Genomic DNA, 10,060 nt, shown 5'->3' on the forward strand with positions numbered 1-10,060 from the left:
TGAAGACCACTGAGTTAGCTGGCAGAATCAAGGGGTGTGGGAGGACACAGTTGTTTCCAGTTTTTTCTCACCCAAACTCTCAGGCCAATGAAATGAGACTCTTAATAGATCAAGTCAAATCAGCTCAATCACAAGAGAAGAATTTATTGACTCATGTAACTGAAAAGTCTTGGGTTTTTTAAAACGGTCTCATCAGAAATCTCTATCTTTTTCTCTCCCCCACTCTCTTTCTCTTTCCTCTGATTGAGGAAAAAAAAAAAAATCTCTCTTCAAATTGCATATCAGTCTCTCCAAAAACGACTCCTCATGGCCTGAGGGTGACATGCCTACCCCAGTACAAATCACTGAGTTTAGGAGAATTGTCTGATTGCTTCGCAAAGCTCACTCTGGAAGTGGGGAATGTGGGTAACTTGCTTGGTAGTCCCACCTGGGAACATGGAATAGGGCTCCAGGTGGGCCCATTTAGATGCTTCCTCAAAAGCAGAAAGCCAAGGAGTTGGGTTGGGTTTCACAGCTACGTAAGAATAGAATGTGCACTGCAGGGTCTCCATCCAGAACCAGAGCTCAATCTTAGAATATTTTCTTCTACTCCTGTCATGTAAAGCAAGGTATTTCCCTGCTCTCTCCTGTGCTTGTTACAGCAGAGGTGGGAGCTTCTTATCGGTATATCTCCTCCTAGGGCCTGCTCATTGGTAATGGTGGATTCCTTTTTATTGGATTAACTTATTTATCTTTCCCTGTGAAAGCAAGTTTAGTAACACAAAAAAATTAAAACAACTGGAGGCTAAAAGTTTGCTTCTTCTGTTTCTTATATTATCTGAGATGAGGGAGAAGAATTGAGGTCTATTCTTGTTTTTTAATCCTTCAGGTCAATAAAACCATAAACAGACTATTCAGATAGTCCTATATTAAATAAAAGCTACCAGTTATAAGACCCAGGAACTCCATGTTCTGACACATCCTTTGGCATTGGTCATAGTCTACATTTTTGATTAATCATCATTTCTTATCTTGGGGCTTACTGAGTATCTACTAAATTCTAGGAACTTTAAAACTATTTACAAATTTATAAAGAAGAGTTAGTATCAGCCTCAATTTATAGATAATGAAACTGAAGGTAAGAACATTTAAATTGTTCAAGCAAGGCCACAGAGCTAATAAGGAGAGGAGCTGGGATTCATAGCCAGACCTGTCTGGCTCCAAGCCCAACTGTCTTTCAGGATACCATATTGTTTATGCATGAGAAACCATGTTCTTTATCATTTGTTCAAAGATGTCTTTCAGTTGGCTAGCCCTTATCAAAAGAGCTAAGTGAAGACCCTCTTAAATAAGGAATGCTCTGTTTTTGGTGAGACTGGGGAACACCATTCGTCCAAACCTTCTGGAGCATTAATAGTTAATTTGTTTCTGCATCCCGAGTCTCTCACATCATTGTTTCCTTTCTTTCTAGCTATCCTCATATTAATAAGTGAGTTTAAATGATCAATGCATAAATACCACAACAAAAATCTATAAGAAGCTGAAATCAAATTTGAGTTTATTCTAATGCCTTCTCCTAAAAGGAAGAGAAGCAAGAATGAATTATCAGAGGGAACAGTATGCAACAGAAGCTCTGGGAGCTTGTTAACAAATGGCGCTGCTTTAAGTTTCAATCACAGAGTCCATGCTTTGGTAGATCTGGAATGGGACCAGCCTGGGTGATTTTTTTTTTTTTTAATTTTTATTGGAGTCTAGTTGCTTTACAATGTTATGTTAGTTTCTGCTCTACAGCAAAGTGAATCAGCTATACGTATATACAATCTTTTTTAGATTTCTTTCCCATTTAGTTCACCACAGATCATTCAGTAGGGTTCCCTGTGCTAAACATTAGGTTCTCATTAGTTATCTCTTTTTTTTTTTGGTACGTGGGCTTCTCATTGTCGTGGCCTTTCCCGTTGCGGAGCACAGGCTCCGGACGCGCAGGCCCAGCGGCCATGGCTCACGGGCTTAGCCGCTCCGCGGCATGTGGGATCTTCCCGGACCAGGGCACGAACCCATGTCCCCTGCATCGGCAGGCGGACTCTCAACCACTGCGCCACCAGGGAAGCCCTAGTTATCTCTTTTATACATAACGGTGTGTATATGTCAATCCCAATCTCCCAATTCAGCCCGGGTGATTTAGATACAAGTGATTCACCAACAGGCAAACAATTTGGAAAACCTTGGTGTAGTAACTCAAAAACTAACTTGATTCTTGTTAGATGTGGTCCCTTCCCTCTTGCCCTATTGCTAGATCAAAGTTTGGTGATTATAACCTATAATTGTTAGATTATATTGGAAAGGACACACTGTAATGATAGCAGACTGGATTAAGTGCCAGGAGTCCTGGGTTCTAATCCTCTCTTGGTCTTAGTTTTGTGTATTGATAAACATTCTGTAAGAGCATTTGGAAAATTTAAAAATTAAACTATGCAAATTCAGAGGTTTTCTTGAGGGATTTCAGAGATATAGCTTCTAGAGGCTGTACAGCTGACAAAGGGGTTCTGAATATAACATTTATTCTGCATTGAGACATTTGTGAACCTTGCAGCTTATTTCCCTCAAGGATCAATAGAGTTCTGAGGCATATATGAACTTCTTCTGAAAGAATTTTCAGTAACCTGAGTCTATTTCCCCAGCTTCTTCCATTATTCAGAAACCCTGGATGGGAATTTCAGGGTCCTAAATTTATATACCTATAATATGTACATAATAATCACTGGTAGAAGAACAATAAAGGATATTCCCTAACAAAGATAGGCAAGCTGCATTGTGATCATATACTAGTAAGACAAGAAAAGCAAAAAAACGGATCCAGAGGTACTTGGAAATAATACAAATTTTCTTATATCCTTTAGGAAAGATTATTTGTGATTCTTGGTTCCACTGTAAGCTGCTTGTCATTTCACTGAATTCAACTCTGTTTGTCCTGGTAGCCCAGAAATGTGTCTATTTTCGAACTTGTCATTTCCAATCAGCTCACAAAAGAAGTAAAAATGGTCAATAGACATATGAAAATATTTGATCTCACTAACCACCAAAGAAACGCAAAAGGAAATGGTTATTTTTTCATGACTAACAAACTTGAAAACATTTTAAGTTGAGCAAAAATTATAACAGTGTGGAGAGAATTGGGAAAACAGGTACTCTCATTTAGCTCTGATAAGAAACACAATGTGTACATCCATCAATCCCAATCTCCCAGTCCATCCCACCCACCCCCTTGGTGTCCATACGTTTGTTCTCTACATCTGTGTCTCTATTTCTGCTTTGTGCAGGGCATAATGCTAGGCACCGAGGATACATAGAGAACCAGTGCTTTTTCATTGTTGCTATGGTTATTCCTGCCAAAGTTCTTAGTCTTTAGGAGAAATGCCTTTCCATGAAAAAAAAAAGAAGACATTTACAAGAAATTGTCTCATGAGACATATTGACCTACAGCTTCAGGAAAAATTCTTTTCATCCTAGATTATGAACTGTTAAGTGTCTACAATAGGATGTTGAATCACCAGGTAAAGAGAAAAAGTTGGCTATCAAATAAAGCTGCTTCTTCTGGGAATGTCAGAGAAAAAGAAGCTGGGGTGGCAAAAGCAGCTAAAAAGCAAGAGGAGATACTAGGTTAATGGTTTTTTTTCTTTTTTTTAATGAAATAATGCGACATTGCAAACAACTTCTAAATCTCAGCGCCAACCATTTGTTCGTTGCTCGTGGGTCTTTGCTCGTCTGCTGAGGTCACTCTACTGGGAAAGGGTGTTGATATCAGACCTACTTCTTTTGCCTTTCTGTTTTTGGGTTCAGTAACTTCAGGAACATCCCCTTCTCATGGTGGACAGCCGGGCCATGCTCTATCTGAAGGCTTTAGGAGAGGATCCTTCCTTTCTTCCTGTCTCCTAGTGGTCACCAGCAATCCCTGGAATTCCTTACCTTGCAATATTATAACTTCAGCTTCTATCTCTGTCTTAACATGACCATCTTCCTCTGTGTCGCTGTGTCCAAATTTCTTCTCATAAAGACGGCATTCATTGGATTAGGGCCTATCCTTTACCCAGTATGACCTCATCTTGACTTGATTTCATTTCCAAATGTAATCTCTCTTCTTCCACCTCCCAGACTTCATGGTCACTCAGGCCATTCCTTGTGCATGAAGTATGCTCTCCCTTCTCTGTTAGTCATATGCCGCTTCAAGTCCTAACTCATGCATTTGCAATCTCCATTACATCCTAAATCTATTGTGGACAGGTTTAAAGACTTGCTCACGTACACATTTTAAAATACTATTTGGCATTTGGTGGGTACTGAGAACAGTTTGTTGAATTTATTTTAATTGAGAAAAAAATTTGTTTAGTGATTTCTCTGGTGGAGGATCTGTTATGCTCAATTCCAGTCATAGAATTTTACCCGCAGCCATAATGCATGGGAAACCATGCCCTTCTCTAGGAAAACAGATTAAAGGGAGATGGCATTGAAATAAAGAGCTCCTATTCAGAATTCTAATAAATGATGCTATTAGGTGTCATTTTCTGAAGATATCTCTAATTGGAGTCGTGTCTTATTCAGAAGTGATTAAAGGTGTCATTTAGGCAAAAAAATCAAACTTTTATGTTTGATTACATCTGTAATTATAATGCATCAACAGAACAACTGTAAATACAGAAACCTCATGTGCTTTTGATATCAGCTGCTGTGGAAGCCAAAGGCATGTTAATTACCTTAGGTATTCCATGTCATCAATCCAGTGTCTTAGTTTTATACGGTTAATTTATGTTTTGGCAGGTGATTCAAAATCTATTTTCATATGTGGACCAGTTTCCAAAATTTGCATCATGTACCAGGGTATGTCTGAGCTATGCTAAGAAACCTTTGGAATTAGGAGAATTTGAATCATCCAGCAATCATCTCTTCTACCTTTTCCATTTCTCACTTTGTAGGTGGTAAAACTGAGGTCCTTTCATAGACTACATGACACCTCACGCTTTACTTCTGACATGACCTAACCTTCCACTCACATGCCTCCCAGTGTAAATCAATCTCCTTTAACAAAGTCTTTGATCTTGGTGATTTTCAGGATGTAAGTGGTCAAAACCCAAACTAGCACGGGACTGTGATTCTAGAAAGTGCAGGCACAGGTGTCTCTGAGTGATGTAATGACACCATCTAGCCATGATCTCAGTCTTCCCATTTCTTGTCTCTGCTTTTATTTGTGTTGGCTCAATTCCCAGGCAGACTCTTCTTGTGCTGGCAGGATGGCTACCAGAAGCTGCCACACTTGTGTCCTGACGCATCCTCAAATCTTGCTGAAATAAAGAGGTATCTTACCCACCCCACAGAGAAGTCCCACGGTTGCATGGCATTGACTGGACTGACTTGGTCACTCATTTATCTGCCAACAGATCACTGTGGCCAGGAAGGATATAATAAAATAACTGGTCAGGTCTGGGTCATGCGTTTACTACTCTGGAGTCTGCAGGGGTGTGAGTCCTAGTAGATCACAAGGATTATGTGTGGAAGAGGGAGGAGCCTAAGGTGGAGGTGGAGGCAATGGAAGGAGTCTGACCCAGTCTGGGGTAACATTTTATCACTGACTTTTGTTTAGTCTGTGGGCTTAAGGTGATAATAAAATACAGACCAAATTTCAGTCAATTTTGTTATTGTTTTAAAATTCTTTTCAGACAATTGCCTATACCTAGAGAGAACTACTCATGTGTAATCCTCCCTGTTTTTGGTAAGCCACTGTCCCGAGGAAAATATGGACAGAAAAATATATCAGATGTCCATCATTGTTGTGGATCCAGAAAATGGAGGACTATTATTAATAATAGTAAAAGTGTCTTAGTGCATGCTGCACTTTGCACTTTACAGAGTGCTTTCCCATACACATCAAAAGATTATGCCAGATTATTCCTTCATTCATAGACGATGAAACTGAGCTTGAGAGAGTTGAAATGTAGTTCCTGAGATCATATAGCAAGTTAAGGGCTGATGAAACTGAGCTTGAGAGAGTTGAAATGTAGTTCCTGAGATCATATAGCAAGTTAAGGGCTGTATCCATTTTTTAAAGTGTTGGGCTTTTGTATTTATAACCTGGATCAAACATCACAGTCTCATTTTCATTGTTATCCCTTTTCTTCTAATAGGTGTCAGGGTCAGGAGAAGAGAAAATCACGAGTTAGAAATAAATATGATACGTGGAAAGGTGAGGCACGGGGTCAATAAGTATCAGGATAAAAGACCTCATAATGGAAATATTTCCATTTGCAGAAAGAGATTAGGAATATCTCTATTCTAGCAAATGCATACTTATTTTTCCCATTAAGCTCTGCACATACCCAAGCATATTTATTATTATTATTACTCAAGAGGAGAATGGGTCAAGAATCTTTTTTTTTTTTTCTCCACGTAGGATACTCTTTGGATCAACTGATCACTTATTGATAAAATAAAATCTTCAGCCCACCCTAACGTGCAGCCCCACCCTAACGTGCAAACTCAGAAAGTTTTAAGAGGAACTGCCACTGTCAAGCCAAATCAAGACCCTGTGGTTTTCAGCAGTGTTCAAAAACTCTGATGGTCATGACAAGACCTAGGTTGCTTATGAAAAATACATTTCACTTGGTCCCACCCCCAAACTTACTAATCTAGAATCTTTGGCTGTGGTCCAGGTAAATATTCTTTTAATAAGTTCCCCAATATTGGTATTTGATTGTTGAAGTTGGTCATTTGTTCATCCAATAAATGTTTATGAGATACCTACTATGTATATTTTTCTACATTGGGATACATCAATTAAAAAAAAGGCTAGAATGTACACCCTTAAGCAGGAGAGACAGATGCCAAATGAAGAGCATAATAAATAAGTCAACTCTACGACATGATGGATGGAGAAATAAAAAGCAGAGCAGGTATGGGGTCAAGTGTACCTGGGTGGGTGTGGTTAGGGAGTAGAGGGCAGTACCAAAGGTAGTAAGCCTAGGACTTATTGAAAGACTGGAAGGGGATGAGGGAATTACTCAAGCAGATTCTTGGGAGGATGGTTCCAGGCAGAAGGAACAGAGTGTAAGCTCTGGTCAGAAGCATATCTAGTTCATCTGAAGTAGAGCAAGAAGGTCAGTGTGGCTGGAGCTCAGAGAACCAGGGGAGAATAATAAGATCCAGCATCAGCTAGGCCCATGCGGGGATTTGGGCTAGGTATAGACTTTCAGGCCATTTTAAGAAAGTTGGCTTTTACTCTGATTGAAATACAGAGGCATCATAGCCTTTTGAGCAGAACAATTCTATGATCTGTCCTGCCTTTAAAAAAGATCAGTCTGGCTGTTGTGTTGAAAACAGTCTGTAGGGCAGCAAGGGTAGCTACAGGAAGACCAGCTAGAAGCCTTGTTGAAATAATCCAGATAAAAGATTGTGGTGACTCAGATAAGGCTGGTAACAGGGAAGAGGATGAGAAGTAGTCAGATTCTGGATATATTCTGAAGTTATAGCCAGCATGATTTTCAGATGAATTAGAAGTAAGGTGAGCAGAAAAGAGGAATAAAAAATGACTACAGGTGTCTTGGCCAGACTAACTGAAGTTGCCACCAACTTCGGAAGAAAGATCAGTCTTGAACATTTGAGATGTCCATTAGACATTCAAAATATAATGTCAAGAAACTAGACAACAAGAAACTCCCCTGGAGTTTAGGGGAGGAGTATGCAATGAAGATATTGATTTGAGGCACTCCAGCATGAAGTGGCTGGGGAGCAGATGAGAAACCAGCAAAGGGCTCTGAGGAAGGGCAATCAGTGAAGCAGAATCAAAACCCAGAGAGGGCTAAGAAGGCTGGTTTCATGAGCCAGTATCCACTATTAAATAGCTCGTGCTGTCACCTAATACTATGCTTACCCATACTTGGGGTTACTTTTAGCTCGGCAGAACACATGGATTTTATTCAGTTATTTAACAAATAGTTAAGCAGGATGCTGTGTGCTGGGAATTAATCATCAGTCTTTAGAGCCAAGAAATCTCCCCAGATAAAGTGATGTTTAAGTTTTTACCTGGAAAGCGTGAATAGGAATTCATGAAAGACGGAGTTTTAGGGATGAGAAAAAATGTTTCAGGAAGAAGAAACAGTAAGAGCAAAGGCCTAGAAAGGAAAGGGAATGAATACTGTCTCTGTGGAATTGAAAGTAATTCAGCCTGGTGGGAGCTTGGGACTCGAGGACAGGATGAAAAAGTAAGATCTAGAAATGAGCAATAAACAGATCACAAAGGACTTTGAGTACCATGATAAATTTAAAGGTTTTCCTTAGGTTAAAGCAGAAAGTTTGAAGGTTTATAAGAAGGGAAGTGACAATTAGACTTTATAATATGTTTTGATACCTGGTAGAGTGAGTTCCTATGCTTTTATTTTCATTTTTATAGCATGTAATTATTTGCTCTTTATTATTAAATACCTTCTTCCTTACTAAAAAAAAAAAAAAAAAACAAAAAACCCAAACCATAAAAACAACATAGGCTATTGTGATGGTTAATTTTATGTGTCAACTCCGCTGGGCTATGACGCTCAGATAGTCAACCGTTATTCTGGATGTTTCTGTGAGGGTGTTTTTTGGATGACATTAACATTGAAGCCGGTGACTCTGAGTAAAGAAGATTGCCCTCCATATTATGGATGGGTCTCATCCAATCAGTTGAAGGCCTGAATAGAAAAAAAGATTGACTTCCTTGAGCAAGAAGAAATTCTGCCAGAAGACGGCCTTTGGACTTGAACTACAACATCAGGTCTTTCCCAGCTTCCAGACTGAGGGCCTTTGCATTTGAATAGCAACTTTAGCCCTTCCCTGAGTCTCCAGTCTGCTAGTCTACCTTTCAAATTTTAGATGTGCCAGCCTCCATAACTGCATGAGCAAATTCCTTAAAATAAATTTCTCTCTATATATACACACATCCTATCGGCTCTGTCTCTCTGTAAAACCCTGACTAACATAGCTGAGAAGGGGAGATTGGAAGCAGGAGGACTCACCAGGCTCTGCATATGCCATGTAGGCTTGGGTAGCTCCCTGAGCATTTGTTTTTCCCTGCCTACTCCACACCAGGGATCTCAGAGAGGCTGTCCTGAGTGCTCCAAGACTGCTCCTGGCATGAGAGTCAGAGCCAGGAGACAGCGTCCTTACTATCTGCCAAAGCTGGACCAGGAAAAACTCACTTCAAACTGGCAAGATCCCACATGTAATTTAATTTTAGATAAAGATTCTTAAACATTTAAAAGCTTTCATTTATTAATCTTCTTGTACTTTGTATGCATCCATAGTTTTGTCTTATCAAGAGAGATTCTTTAAATGTTCAAACGACTTCCTGACAAGTCGAATGAGAAATGAGAATGAATAAATAAAGAGCTGGCAAGCCACTTCTGAAACGTGCCAACCTCGAATGGATCTCTGATCCATCCAAGGGCGTTTTGAAGCGTGGAGAGAAAACTAGGTGTAAAAAGAATCCTTCCAATTTTTTGTCAGGTTGATCCACTCAGAGAATGAGAAATGTGAACCCTACCCTGGGCCACTCCTGTATTGATGTTCCAAGAACCCTGATATTTCCCTGCCATGAATCTCACACAATTTCAGGAGCATTTATTAGCCTGCACGTTCAGAAACTCTCTTGATCTCCTGGGAAACTTCTACTGGCCAGGTTTCCTAATGTCCAGTTGACCAGTTGACAAGAGAGGCGGGCTTTCTCTCTCTGTGTTGTCTTAGCTATAAAGAAAGTCCAACCTTTACTGCTGAGACATAAATAACAACAACAACATAATCTTCCACACTGAAAAGTATGGCTTTTGTAATTCATAATTTTAAAAAGGAGACAGAGAAAAGATAATGATATTTAAAGAGAAAAAGTAGATTTTCAAAATCCTTTGAAAGATGTGTTTAAGTTACTTGATTTATTTCAACAGCTCTCTGCTCTCACCCAGATAAATTAAGGGAAACATCAAAATATCTAGAATTTGACAATTCTCAGCTTTTAAAAATAACATTTAGGGCTTCTCTGGTGGCGCAGTGGTTGAGGGTCCGCCTG

This window comes from Neophocaena asiaeorientalis, unplaced genomic scaffold, assembly GCF_003031525.2.
Source record: "Neophocaena asiaeorientalis asiaeorientalis breed wild unplaced genomic scaffold, Neophocaena_asiaeorientalis_V1.1 scaffold527, whole genome shotgun sequence".
Lineage (NCBI taxonomy): Eukaryota > Metazoa > Chordata > Mammalia > Artiodactyla > Phocoenidae > Neophocaena > Neophocaena asiaeorientalis.